This window comes from Perca flavescens, chromosome 6, assembly GCF_004354835.1.
Source record: "Perca flavescens isolate YP-PL-M2 chromosome 6, PFLA_1.0, whole genome shotgun sequence".
Classification (NCBI taxonomy): Eukaryota; Metazoa; Chordata; class Actinopteri; order Perciformes; family Percidae; genus Perca; species Perca flavescens.
The window spans coordinates 11,647,607-11,662,065 of NC_041336.1; the positions used below are offsets into that span (position 1 = coordinate 11,647,607).

Sequence of the window (14,459 nt, forward strand, 5' to 3'; positions counted from 1 at the left end):
CCTTTAGATTTACTTTGCTGGAAAGTTTTTTTCCCATACGGTAAAGTGTGTGCCAGTTATGAGAAATATGATTACCTGAAACAAACCCCTATATTGATTCAGTTAACTTAAAGGCTTTATTGCCAATCTACAATATTGAATGTAGATGTTATTTTTATCTCATGGTTTCTGTATATTACTGAAATACTGATATTTGTGTCAAGATACTTAGAAAATTAATAAGCTAGGATTTCAGCAGTTTTCCACCAGGGGCATCCTTGTGATTTATTCCCCATTCTTTTTAACATGGCCAATTATAGGCACGAGCCCAAAGCACGTGCAGGGAGAGGCTCGCCTTGCACATTTCATATGGAGCCAATGGCATTCTAAAACTGAGACGCATCGAGCATTAAGCGCGGAGAGTGCTTTCCCCACCTGGCTGTGTGCGTCCCACATCAAGTGTGACCCTGTCATATTTAGACTCACTAATGATTGACCCACTCAGGAGAAAAATAAATTGCCTTCACCGTTTCAGGTTTCATGCAAAAAGCAGCTACCCCCCCTCCAGTTCTTTCTGAGCGGAATGGTGTCTGCTGGAAGAGAGATGGGAGTGGTGGTGGAGGAGGAGGAGGAGGAGGAGTGGGCGGTGTCTCCATCCAAGAGGGATGTTGTAGTAAGTAAAAAGGGGCGGAGGGGGGAGGAGGGTGCAGCTCTCAGCTTCTACGTCAGTGGACATCACAGGGGCACACAGGACCTTTTTGCTTCAGGTACTCGGGGTGACTCCCTGCACGGACCAAAAAAAAAAGAAAAAAGAAAAGCGATTCCCGGTCACCCTAAAACGCGCTGACCTTCCCACTATAAAGGTAAGCAAATGAACAATCCTTCTGAAATGTGCAATTTAATCAGAATCTTCCTTTTTAATTTCAATAATTCCCCTAATGTCCTCGTCTGCTGCCGTTATCGACGGTGCAGGAGCACCGTATCCAGATGCAGGATATCAGGAAGGAAGATTTAGGTTACATGTGTTTATGATACAACTCGACATTTATTCGCTAAAAGAAAACGAGTTTAAAGGCCTGTCCTGCGCTATACGCGGTGACCCCTAAAGCTGTACGCGAAAGGAAATCGATGAATAAGTCGATTTGTGAATAAGCAAATGTAGGCTGTCCGTATGAAATGTTGCAGTGCAGGCAAGATTTGAAGATTTCAGATTTTGGCGAAATGCGCCCTTGCGTTCTTGTTCTCGCTGGGAGGTCTTGTGCGTAACGGCGACCATCATCCATCCCAGAGCAGAGGATTGACTCTGAGGAGGAGGAGGAGGCAGGGAGGGAAAGGTAGGAGGTTACGGTGTTATGTTTTAATGTCATGAAACAGCACATTATGTCCCGTCATCGATCCAGTTTGGTCTAATTGGTGATGGTTTGGGCACCGATGCCCTTGTCCCTCTCCGTCGCCTGTTCCGCCTTCTGTCTTCAGGTCACGCATGTGTAGGTCTGCCATTAAACCTACTTTTTCTCAGATTTTCGAAGAGTGCGTAGCCCTGCTTATATGCTACATTTAATTAGTACAACATCAGGGAAAGAGTCAATGAATCTGGGTGTCCTCTCCTGCGTCGTGCGTGAAAATGACCTTGTAGAAACCCATCGGGGGAGAATATGATTGAGAAGAGTGATGAGCAATCTCACCCCCCCATGCTTTCCTCTGTGGTGTTGCTTTGCGGAGGTTTATGTCGGTGGTGCTGAAACGACTTTGCCCAGAGATGACATTGTTTGATATTGTGAGTGACCTTTTTAAAAGAGGAAGATGAATACGCTGTTGGAACATGATATATTGGATAGATTTGTGGTCTATTCTGTGTTTTGGAGGTGGGTACAAATGGGCATGTCTGATATGTTGTCCCTGTGGCAGCCATGACTGCAGCTCAGGCAGTTTCTGAGCTGTTTATGCATCCAACCCACACGAGGGGTGGCGGTGAGGGGAGCATCTACCATTGCAAACCTGCAGGACTACTGACAGCCCTCTTTTTCTTCAAAAAAAAACCAAAATGTGATTTATGGTTTGTGATTGAAGGCCTGACACACTTTCAGCCTCTTAATTAGCCGTTGTCAGGCTGCAACAAGAGCCCTGGTTACATCTTTACCTTCACAATCATAACAGAATCTCGTCTTCAAGAGAGTTCACAGCGATCAAACTATCCTGTTGACAGGTTTTTCTTTTTTCTTTTCTTTGTGACTGGATGTTGACTTCTTATGCACCCATCCATTCAGGAAGATGCTTTTCTGTTTTTGTGTTGTGGTAATTCAGTGTTATGTTTTTATGCAATCCATCCTTCAACCCATTTACACACGTGTGCAGTGTTGTTAAGCCGGAGCCTTTAGACATGCAGGAGGAGAACACCAAGCCAACAGTCAGGAATAGAATTCCAGACCTTCTTAACAGTGTAATATCATTGTCTAAAGGTTTTCAATATGAATCCTCGTTGAGCTGTTACTCAACATGCAGCAAAAGAGGCTGTAACTATTAGTAGAGATGTTTGCTACAACTTTTGCAGTGGTGCAGCAGTGAAGATAGCTGCAAGTGGTGAACCCAAATCTGTGCTTCAAAACATCCCTTTTAGAGCTGCAACAATAAGTCGATGAAACGATCGGCAGAAAATCAACCAGCAACTATTTGATAATTATCAATCGTTCAAACAAATGTCAAATATTTGCTGCTTCTAGCTTTTAAATGAGAGGATTTTATGCTTTTCTTCCTCATATAGTAAGCTGAATATCATGTTTTGGATTGTTGGCTGAATGTAACAAGCTGTCTAAATGTGTCACCGTGGGCTGTGGGAAATCACATTTTAGGCAAAATGGTGATGAAATAATAGAGCCAATAATGAGTGATGTTACTGACAATGTGTCCATGTTGTTTTACAGTCTGTGGCTAAAGAGTTAACAGCATGTTGAATTGATTAAGAGTTTTCTATGCCCCCCCGAGCCATCACTCAGCATCACTCAGCACAACAGAAGCAGAGTGACTTGACATCAGTGGGGCAGGTGAGGCTGACGTTGTTCCAACAGCTTAACACACAGGAGCTCCACTTGAAACCAGGAGGAGCTAAGGGAGCTGCTCTGTTTGGTGTTCTCATTTTCTGCCTGCTACCCCTGCTGATTGGGCCGTGCTCCGGTCTGTCCGCAGAGATTAGCCCTGTCACAAGTTACAGCTCGCCTCTCCCTGCAGCTGGGAGCAGTGGAGCCGGATATATTAGCATAACCAGCTAAAAACCCCACAGGTTGCAGTGCAGCAGAGCACAGATATTCTCCTCAACTACCCAATCAGGGTGTTGTCAAGATCAGCAATTAGCACAGCTGTTTCAACATTTAGATCGGTGCTGGTTCATTTGTGCTGCATGGTCTTTCTACACAGATCTGTTTTTGGCTTCGTGTTGCTGCTGCTGAAACGTTGCTCTCCGCTAAAGATTTCCTGTGCGACTGAGAGATAATGGATGGCTTTCTCTGTCATCTCCAGATTGGTGGGTCGAAGCAGCGATTACAGCCAAACTCTCCCATTAACAACTGACAGTGCATTTGTTTCTTTCTTTTTTTCACCAGAGGAGATGTCTGACTACTGGCTTCTGCTTTTAAACAAATGCTTTTAATATTTATTGGCCCTGCCTTTTTAGCTTGTTTTTAAATTTGTGAAATCTATTTTTACAGTAGTATTTTCCCCATCAGGTATAATACAGGTCCCAAACTATTCTAATAATTTAATAATATTTAATAGAAAGAAACTTGTATGTAAGTGCAATTTCAGATAGGGAGGTTTCTGGTAAGGGCTCTGCTCTGTAATTTGCTAATATTGCAAATGGAGACAGTGTTTAGGCTGTTTTTACCAAAGTAACTGCAATGTAAACATGTAGCTTTTTCAGTATACTTGTGAATTTTGGGAAAGTGTACAATTAGAAAATACATTAATATTTACTTGAGTTGATCATCTCAATGTCAGCTATTCAAATCATTAAGATTTTAGCAGTTCTTTTAAGGAAATTGTACCTTTTGCTCTTTCTGAAAAACAATTTTAAAGGTGCTGTAGGTAGGATTGTGAAGATCCAGGACTTAGCCAAAGAATTTGAACATCAACAACTTCTCAGTCCCTCCCCCCTTTCTGCTAAAACCCTGATGGTCTCCTAAGCCCCTCCCCTCACAAGGGAGAATGAATGCGTGTGCCTGATTGACACGTAGTTAGACACCAGCAAATATGACAGAAAGTTAGTTTTATAAGACGTACCTACAGCATCTTTAAATGAGTATTTACTTAAAGAAAGAGCTAGATCATTTAGGAAATATACTTATTCTCTTTCTTGCTGAAAGTTGGATGAGAAGATGAGACAAATACTTTCTGTGTGTTACGGATGGGGCTGGAACCAGAAGGCAGTTAGCTTAGCTTAAAGCAAGGAAGTGGCACGTAGCTCCCAGTAAAAACACAACTTTTTACATTTTGGTTAATAATAAATAATGGATATATAAAATAATGGTGTATAAAGATTAAACAAATGACATGTTAATTAGTCAGCTTCACAGGTGCTGTTAGGCCTATTTTTGGAGAGAGCAAGGTTAGCTGTCTCCCTTGCTAGTCTTTATGCTAGGCTAAGCTAATTGCATCCACACATCGCTCCATAGTTAACACACAACAATCGGCGAGCAAGCAAAAAAAAGCATATTTTTCAAAATGTGTCTTTTCTCAGATTATTGTCTCTAGTTCCTCTGTGATTTGAACCTAATTACAAAGACCTGACAAGAAACCTTCCAGGAGATTATTAAGAAATCATGGTACCTGTTAAATAAAGTGCCTCTCCTTTCTGCTCCACTACTTTCAAGACAAAGTGTTCGGCAGTTTGAGCTGAGCGCAGTGATGATGAGATGACACACGCCGCAGCTCCAGCAGAAACACAAATAGCTTTGATGCACAGGGAAGGAAGAGCAAAGCTTGTACCGGCAACAATTTAATTCAAACAACCATAAAAAAAAAACATCACACCCTTTGTTCACTGAGAGAGAAGAGCTGCAGCAGAGCATCTCTTGTGTGCAGTGGAAGTGATGTATAGAGAGAGTTTGGCCTAAATATTCTTTGGTGTCTAGGAAGAATTCATTTTCTCTTTGGAAGTAGTAGTGGTGGTGTCTTGCAGTACATGATTCACTATTGCACAGAGCATGTTCACCTGATTTTTAACATCTCAGGGCCCTTTTTTATTTTCACAATTGTATTATGGTAAAGTCAGTAGTTCCACTACTTTAATCAAGAGTGAAATTCACTACCGGTCAAACGTTTGGGGTCACTTTAGAAATTTCCATTCCACTCCATTATAGACAGAATACCAGCTGATCTGAGTGGGAGGCTGATCTTTAATGCAACATCTACATTTGCCCATTATCCGCAACCATTCATCCAATGTTCCCAAGGCATATTCTGTTTCCTAATCTGATATCATTTTAAAAGGCTAACTGAGAAAACATTGGAGAACCCTTTTGCAATTATGTAAGCACATAATGTAATCTGAAAAAAACTGCTGCCCTGATTAAAAAAACAATGCAACTGATCTCAGCTGGTATTCGGTCTGTAATGGAATGGACTGGAAATGTCTAAGTGACCCCAAACTTAATGATTAATGATGATTAATTTGACCCATTTTTATTGTGTTTTTAGTTTCCTTCATTTTTGCAATTTGCAGTGGTGGAATGAAACTTAATTTACTCAAGTACTGTACTGAAGTACATATTTGAGGTACTTGTATACATCTCATCCTTGTGCTACATCTCAGAGGCGAGATTCCCTACATTTGTCTGATAGCTTTAGTTACTTTTAAGATTACATTTTTTTTTTATCCCCTTCCTGTCCGTTAAAAACCATGTATCTCTAAATTTGGTCACAATGAAATTGAATATTTCTGATAAACTGAATGATAAAGTGTTCCTTTTGTGTTGAGAAAATTCTCCTACTTCTTAAGCTAAATAAACTTTATTTAAAAAGCCTCTTGGATCAGCTGGAGTATGGTCACAAAGCTGAAAACGGAGCAGTGTTTTATGAAAGGTGGCTTCTCACAGGACAGAGACGCTGCAAACTAATTATGACCTTATAGAATATGATGCATTGCTGTAGGGTAAACTACCCAACCGTATATAAATGAGATCACATTAGCACAACCTTGAACATCTACATGAATGCAGCAGTAATATTAATGCAGAAATGTCATATATATAATATAACACTGACAGGGAACATTTTACTGCACAGTGAGTACTTTTACTCTAATACTTAAGTACATTTTGCTAATACATATATACCTTTACCTAGAAGTTTTGAATGCAGGACGGTGTGGTATGTACTTTTACTTAAGTAAAGGATCTGAATACTTCTTCCATCTCTGGTAATTTGTCTCAGCAGGTCAGTCATTTTCTATCAAACAACTTCAGTTTAAGAAAAACATTATGAGATGACTGCAGGTCACAACATCATTAACTTGTAGAGACACAAGTGGTGAATACTAATGTGCTAAACATGAAATGAAAGCAATGTGAGCTGCTTGTACGTGCTGTGAAAATCTCACACCGCTGTATTGTGCACAACCATTTTGTGCTGCAGGTTTTGAACTGCACCTCTTGGCTACCCTCAGTCTCACTCCTCTTCAGTCCATTTTGCAGTGAGAAAAGCCAAAATGGAAGCAGAGCGCTGACGTCACTGTTTGACACGGTGTTGCTAGCCGCTTTGGTGCCACCAGGGTGACGGTGCACACAGAGCCCGAGCAAGGGAACAATGACGTAACTCATGTTAGGCTGCACATTCTCCCAAAGGGGACTTTGGAGCCGGGAAAGAGCTATGTCTCTGTAAGCCTAACAACCAATCATCACACCCCCTCTGCTGCTGTTATCTCCTCAGCCTGGATGGGCCTGAAGCCACGCAGGAACATGGTGCAGCTGAGTAAAGCTGTCACTTCCTGTGTGACTCTGTGCAGATGTCACACTCTGGTTGGTGCAGATGAGCAGGAGCTGGGCCGAGGCAGCTGGGAGAAGAGTTGTTTTTTAACGCACCCATTCGTCACTGCTGAGTGGGCGAGTCGACTCGGGCATCTCTGTCCTTTTGGCCAGAAAACAAGACTTAAATAATTGATCCTTCACACAGCCTCAGGAGGACTGCCCTGGAAGCTCAGACCAGAGTAGCTGATAGAACAATGATGGATGAGGACGGATGGAAAACATGCTGGTTAATTCAGAGTGTGTGTGTGTGTGTGTGTGTGTGTGTGTGTGTGTGTGTCGTCCGAGCCACAAAGTGCTTGTTAAGAAATTACCTTTTCAGAATGTAAAGACTGTTTGTTTGTTTATAAAATTAAATATTTTTTTGTTATGATTTAGCAACCTATAAGTCCTCCTACAGTTAATGGTAGCTGATTTGAAATGAGCATACATCTCCTCTGAGTGTGCTTTATTATGAGCGTAGGTGTTTGTTGACTGAGTCTTGTGGGGGGGAAATCTTCAAACAGAGCAAGCGCGTGGGCTGTGCTGACCCGACCCAGAATGCATCATTCCTGATGCACTCATGTGAGCAGAAAAGACTCAACGGAGATATCCGTGGCCACCCAGTGTCTTACACATTAAGACAAAGTCATATTTTATTATTGTGTGCTTCAGGGGTGTTTTATGTGCATCTCAGGAGGCTGTGAGGGATAATTATATAGATAATGTTTTCACTTTTTCTCCAGTGGAGAATAAATGCCCCTAAATAACATGGAAAAACAAAAAGAGAGCACATGAAGCTGTACTAGAAGCCAGTTGCTGGAGTTTTATTGACTTTAGAAAGGACTCTGGCCACGACTTCATCTTTGAATATCACGCTTAAGCTGATGCTTTGCCTCAGGGACAATCAGAGGAGAAAATTCACTGCGTGCGTCACGACAAGAAATCAAAGATTTCAAGAGAAATGCATTCAGCACCGCATGACATTACCAGCCATCTGCAGCTCTGAGGATTCACCGCGGACCTAATCATCATCACTCTCTCTCTCTCTCTCTCTCTCTCTCTCTCTCTCACACTATCTCTCTTTCTCTTTGTGTCACACACGCTGCATAAATTGCTCACTTTTGCTCACATCCATTTCTTTCTCTCTTCTTGGCACATGCATCTATGTACACACACACACACACACACACACACACACACACACACACACGTGCGTCTCACTATCTTTGTGGGGACCCGTCATTGACATAATGCATTCCCCAGCCCCTTGACACACACACACACACACACACACACACATTGACAAAGACTATCATCACTCATGCTCATCTCTGTCACACTAATAACGGCAGCATCTGTGCCGTCTAAATGAGCATCACAATTTAACTCAGTGTGGGGAATGTGTGAACGAAAAATGGAGAAAAGACAATAACACCAATTAATTAATTAATAATTCCAAGCAAATTGTAAGTGATTTATCGTGGTGTTTAACTTTGATTTAATGCTTAAAAGTAGACCTGTCATTATTTTCAACATCAATTTGATGAATTGTGATTTGGTATATATTTGCCATATCATGATGTATGTTAAAATTGGTGAGCTTCTGGGTGGCTCACCTGGTAGAGCGCACGCCCATATATAGAGGTTTACTTTAGTCAGAGATGTTCTATAAAAATTAAGGCCTAAAACACCCAAAATATCTTAAAAAAAATACAAATTGGAAAAACATTCACATACATTTAAACCGCACAGCTGTACTTCACTGTTTATTCCTGTATGATGAAAAAAAGAGCCGAAACAAGTCGATTAAGTTGATTAATGGAAAATAAGTATAAATGAACAGTTTTGATACATGATTAAAACATTAATTGTTTGAGCGATAGTAAACTGTATATAGGTTTTATTGTTAGGTCAGAATTTGTATTGCATTGCCAGACCCTCCTCCACAGCACTGTTGTAAAGGGTCTGGCTAGTCCACACAGCACTCCGGGATGGGAGAAAAACATGCTCTGGTTTATTGGCATTTTCTTTACACCAATCACAATCGCACCTAAGCTAAGCACCGGACAGAGCCTCTGCAAAATAGCCTCTGGATGGAACTTGTTTTGGTGGAACACGTGTACGTTCAAAAGTTGTTTTAGTTGTGCAACAGAAAACTCAGATTGGACAGATAGTCTAGCTAGCTGTCTGGATTTACCCTGCAGAGATCGGAGGAGCAGTTAACCATAGTCCTCAGAAAACGACCAGAGTTTAAAATTCCAACACAAAGAAAGCGGAAGATAACTGGACATCCGGCCGACGAGTGAAATCCGGTGGAATTTTTGTTGGTAACGGAGCAATCCCGGAGGAATGTCGTGGATATAGACTAGGTCAGAATAGAGATATGCATATGGAGCCAGAGTGTGCAACACTTTTTTTTTTTCTTATTTTCAAGTCTATCTCCGGTGATCAGCACCTCACTACAGGTGTGCGTTACTTTTCTATATTATATCGTTAGGTTTTAGACTGTTAGCAGGAAAAAACAACAGTTGAACACTTCATCTTGGAGTGGAACATTTTAACAGGAATTTTATCTGGCATTTAATTGACCAAACAATTAACCGATAATGAAAATAATAGTTGCAGCCCTACTGGAGAGTGATATGAATGAAGTTATGTGTTAATGTGTATGTGTGAAGGTGGGTTAATCTGCGTGGGGATGAAAGCTGGGGTTATATTTGGAGACGGCAATGACTCATCCTGACACCAACGAAGGGGCTGTTAATTGGATGCAACTTTGCAACCAACACGAGAAATTTGCATGTAAAATAATGTACCTGAGGCTTTGAGAGCTCCAGAAACAGAAACTTTTTCAGACACTGTTACACCTTTCAGAGGCATGAAGTAGAAATGTCATTCTTACTCTTATCAGCTGTTTAGTTAATTTAATGATTATCATTGACTATGAGATAACTGTCTGTGCCATCAAATGGAAAAACATTCTAGATGTCTTGTGCATCATTTTATGCAAATTTAGCCCAAATTAAGCCTAAACTATTTTTGTATATTCGGAATCTTTTGGATCTATGCTAGTTTGAACAATGTTTGGTTTGCACAGCATGACACAATTGGGTTTAATTAATCCCCATTGTTTCCTGTTGAAGGTTGTTACTGCTTCCTGGTGTTGCTGTGGGTTCCTTTTGTTTCATGTGTTGCTCTGTTGAAAAGGTTTTCCGACATCACTATTTCACTCGTTACAGTATGTTCTTGCCAGAATCTCTGAAGGCTCTTAGTTCTTTTTACATAGAAAGAACAGAAGCCTTTTAATTTATGTTCCATGAAGCTGTCTTTCTACATGTCACAAAGAAATCCAGCAGGTGAATATAAATATAGTTTAGACTCTAAAATAGAATCCAATATTTTCTTTGTAGGTCTTGTTTTGTCTTACTGTGATGCTGTTTATTGCTCACAACCTGTATTTATTCTTTGGCCTCTCTGCGGCAGTGTAACACTTTGACCTTTTTATTAAGTTAAAATGGTAAATGTGTTACACATTCACAGTAGCATGGAGTAACTTTAGCATCCACTTGGAGTTTCTAGCTACACAAATAGTTTAAGTCCAATATTCACTCTCTTTTTAGCTTTGTTTTTGATCCCTACCAATTTCTAATGGAATAATCTGGCTTTTAAGCTCCACTGAAGATGTTTCATATGTAAACTCCGGACAATGTCTGGAGAATCAGGTCCCGATGTAGTCCGGAATTTATCTTTCAGACATGTGGCATACAACAGGAGATTGTGTTATTAACGTTTGGTTTAGGCGCGGGGTGGCGCTGGGTAGAGCGTGCAGCAGACATGATGCAGATTATGCCGCGTCACGGAGGTGATTCGCAATTTTGTCATAAACCACCAAGTCGCTTGCTGTTCCTTGAATTTGTCTGATTTCTGTGCCGGCTCTTACCGACAGAAGTTTCAGAATCTTGTTGTCTCTCCATTTAGACATTTTCATAGCCGTCTTCGTGTAAATAAGCCTTCTTCATCACCCTCGGATGTTTGTTTTCTTCAGGTTTTGCTTAAGCCGATAGAAACTTCATCAACACGCCCATAGCTCGCTGTGAATTCTCACCCTTTGGGCTCAATCGGAGATTACATAGACTTTGTTCTAGGGAGCTGGCAGGGTTAAGACTGTTGTCTGATCCAACTGATTCAGACATTTGCATTCTCACATAGAGTGCAGCTCCGCCGGGTAATGTCTAAATCAGTTCAGAGTTGCAGTGCATGTGTGAAATAAGCTTATGTTGTGTGCAGTAGGTCTGTCAGCATTTTTTTAAACCAGGTTGATAAGAGCAGTTTGACCCATTTGATAATATAAAAATATTGATCAGTAAAGCATGCATGGAACTCTGTGACGTCGTGATGTGATGCTAGATGATTCACGGATGATAAAATGCTGCACATAGCATTCTCTAAACTGTGCGGAAAGGTGAAAAAATACTTGTTGTTAATTCTGTTCAGCCGTAGCATCTCAGTTTATTGTCCAGCTCAAATGAAGACCTCTTTCTTGGATCTTTTTTAGATGCTGAAACAACACTTGGGCAGTTTTACACCTAGCTACACACTGCACAACATATCTCCACCAGTCATAATGGGGTCAAACTAAAGTGTGCAGTAGGTGAACCAGATCAAAGACACAGCAGTGCCTTTTATATGTGGACATGAGTAAAGATTATGTGACAAAACCACAATGTGGACATCTGTTAATGGAAACATGTTGGGTAACTATAACTATAGACCCTATTTCACGGCAGGCATTTGGCATGTCATAGTAGAAAAAGCCCAGGTGTATTTAAAACCATTACTGATGGCTGCATTCCACTTAGGAGAGGTCCTGGTATTAAACCATTACTGATGGCTGCATTCCACTTAGGAGAGGTCCTGGTATTAAACCATTACTGATGGCTGCATTCCACTTAGGAGAGGTCCTGGTGCAGTTTAGGGATAAAAATCAGTCTTGTGCAGTTTAGGGATAAAAATCAGTCTTGTACAGCTTTCCATAGGTCTTATTTGGGCATCAGGGAAGAGAAAGAAAGCCAATGAAAAGATAGTAACTTTGTGTATCTCATGCTGTCAAGAAAATAAATTGTGCTGTGAGTGTGATGGGATTTCATCAAAGCTAGTTTATTCAGAGAACGTTTTTAATGTGGTGTGGTTTAAGGGCGACGGTGGCGGTGCTCTATGTGAACTGTTAACTGGTTTCTTCCTCTCATCCATCTTCTCGGAGCCCTTAACTGCTTGTCTTTTTCCCTGCCAAAAGCTGTCTGCTGCTAAATGGTTCTTGTATTTCCACTAAATAAAATGTCCCGCTCCTATCATCGAGTGCCAAGGACTGATGTGAAAGGGGAAATCCATTTTCAGTTTCAGCAGTTTAGCAGATTCTCTTAACGTTTGAGTTTTAACAGTGCAGCAGAGAGTAATTGTTAAATGCTCAGGGCTATCGGCGAGAGTTATGAATGACGGTTATGCTCTGGTGTTGAAAGAATTGCCTTGTCAGAGTCGGACTAATGTGGTTATAACTCCTCCAGTGGCAGCTGGAGATCTGCAGTCAGTGCTCCTCTGAAAGGTAAATACAGTAGTTGAGAAGATTATATGAAATATAATATTCCCACTATGCTGCTCTTCTGAAGACCAGGACTGTTGTTGTAGATCAACAAAGCTTATAAAACACCACCAATGATTCACTGTTACATTATTTACAATCACTACTATCGGCTCTTTGTAACCTTAAAGGACAATTCTGGCGCAAAATGAACCTAGGGGTTAATAACGTGTACGGAGTCGACCATTCTCTGGGATACGTTTTCATGCTAATCGAATGTGTCTCCTAATCTTATTTTAAGCTAGAGACCCATTCGATTAGCATGAAAACATATCGCAGAGAACGGTCGACTTGGTACACGTGTTATTTATTTATTTTTTTTAAGATTATGTTTTGGGCATTTTTAGGCCTTTATTTCCACATGACAGATGAAGACATGAAAGGGGGGGGAGAGAGGGGGACTGACATGCAGCAAAGGGCCGCAGGTTGGAGTCAAACCTGCGGCCGCTGCGTCGAGGAGTAAACCTCTATATACGTGCGCCTGCTCTACCAACTGTGCTAACCCGGCCACACAAGTACACTTATTATTAACCCCTAGGTTCATTTTGTCCTTTAACTCTTTGTGTCTTTTCTGCTATCAGTGATGAAATGATAACATTCACATCTGTAGAGATTATAACATAAAAATAAAAATGGCAAAAATAACCCCCAATGTCAGTTTACCCAAATTAAAAAATAATATATTTTCTTACCCCTGTAGTGCTTAAGTTTAGGGTTGCAGCAGAGGTTTTGGAGTCTCACTTTTTAAAGATGGTTGAATATGATACAGCAGCACCCTCAAATGTGGCAATATTTGTTTTTTTTGTCATCATTTATACTCTTTATCTGTATGTATTGAAGCATGAACTTCCTATAATTTACTACCACTCATTAACATAAGTAGAGGATGCAAATATACATTAATTGTTTTTTTGGCCACACAACTGTATTATCACCCTAATTATTGTGTTTGAAATCTGCTTACATTAATTGATGCTTTTGGACACAATTGCCTTTTCACTCAACTTTTAACTCTATTTTGGTTTCCACACCCACTCCTTAGGGAAATATGTGGCTCTTTGCCTACTTAATGCTCCACTATGTTCACCAGTTTGTAGTTAACTTTGTCTCCTCTGCCGTTAAGTGCTCGGCAGGCAGTGTGCTCTGGGTTTATCAGGTTTGTCTCTGAAACCCACTGCCTGCCACGCTGGAATCAACACTGATGGAGGTGATGAAAATTAACAGAAAAAGTTGTGGATTAGCTCAAGCTCCATAGAGTTGAGGTGATAGTTAGGTGACCCTCTCAGATTAGACATGATCCAGACCAAACCAAACCCCTCAATGTTTCCATCCCCAGATGATCTGTAAAACTGTGTGATTATTTGGTGCAGCGTGGACTGCATGGTGTAGCTCCAAGATGTCATGATTCATTTAGCTCCCATGTTTTTTCCTGCCATCTTTTGTTTGCATGCTTTTAGACCATCCACATTGTATGTTGCACGTGTTAGTGTGTGAGGCTTCCCGAAGTCCCTCTGGCGTCTTCTCTGCTCACTAAAAAGAAAATGGGATTACATAATTAAGTCTTTCATCAGCGGGAAACGACAGCCGGTGTTTTGCTCGGACCACCACTTCGACTGTTAATTTATTATCAATTTACACTTCATTACAGATGCCAAAACGGTTTGGAGAAGTGTTTTGTTTTACAATAACTCTTCATAATGTATTATTATATTATCTATTGTCTCTTTACTCCAAAAAGCATTTAGTTTTCATTTAGCCTACAATGTGTGTGTATGTATATGTGTGTATATACAGTACTGTGCAAACGTTTTAGGCAGGTATGAATATATATATATATATATATATATATA

The 14,459-nt window shown here is 40.7% G+C and overlaps 1 protein-coding gene across 1 annotated transcript in view; it reads left to right on the plus strand.

Moving 5' to 3' along the window:
- The first annotated feature begins 708 nt into the window (after positions 1–708).
- Positions 709–14,459, plus strand: part of sv2a (synaptic vesicle glycoprotein 2A) — a 46,995-nt gene continuing 33,244 nt past the window's right edge. Inside the window, exon 1 of the mRNA XM_028581585.1 lies at positions 709–842. The gene's annotated coding sequence lies outside the window, so the exon portion shown is untranslated. The remainder of the gene's footprint in view (positions 843–14,459) is intronic.